A 605-nucleotide genomic window follows, 5' to 3' on the forward strand; every position below is an offset into this window, starting at 1 on the left:
TTTGCAGATATTGATATGTAGATATTTCAATTTTGATTCCCTTAAACTTTTCTCCTCAACCCATGTAGTAAGCGTTGGGTCAATAGCTTCCAAGTCAATTGACCTTAGGGTATTAGGTGTTAAAACACCCCTTCAGGCTTAATTGCTTAGATTTTCTACGTTTTTATTTTTTTTAATTACATTTATTATCATTATTTTTTTCTTTTTTAAAAAAAAATTATATACTATCCCTTTCCCTTAGTTGTTACCTTTAACAAAAGAACATAAATATTGTAATAATCCAATATGCAACCCACAATCATATGTTAAAGTGTGTGTGTGAAAATGAAGGTTTAAGAATACATGTTAAATGAGTATATAAGTAGAATTAAATGATAACAATGCGAGAGTTTGTAAACCTGAATATTTCAAGAAGTATTATGATAGACCTTGTTAAGAATGTTTACTGGGATACGTCTCAAGAGTTATTTTAATAAATGAATTCCTTAACTCTGTCATTTTAGTAACAATGGTTTTGCAAATAAAAAACACAGTTAGTAAAAAAAATTTTAAGTATCAACTACTACCCCTTCCCCCCAACCAAAACGAAACATTGTCCTCAATGT

The sequence above is a fragment of the Populus euphratica genome, unplaced genomic scaffold (assembly GCF_000495115.2).
Source record: "Populus euphratica unplaced genomic scaffold, PopEup_1.0 scaffold951.1, whole genome shotgun sequence".
Lineage (NCBI taxonomy): Eukaryota > Viridiplantae > Streptophyta > Magnoliopsida > Malpighiales > Salicaceae > Populus > Populus euphratica.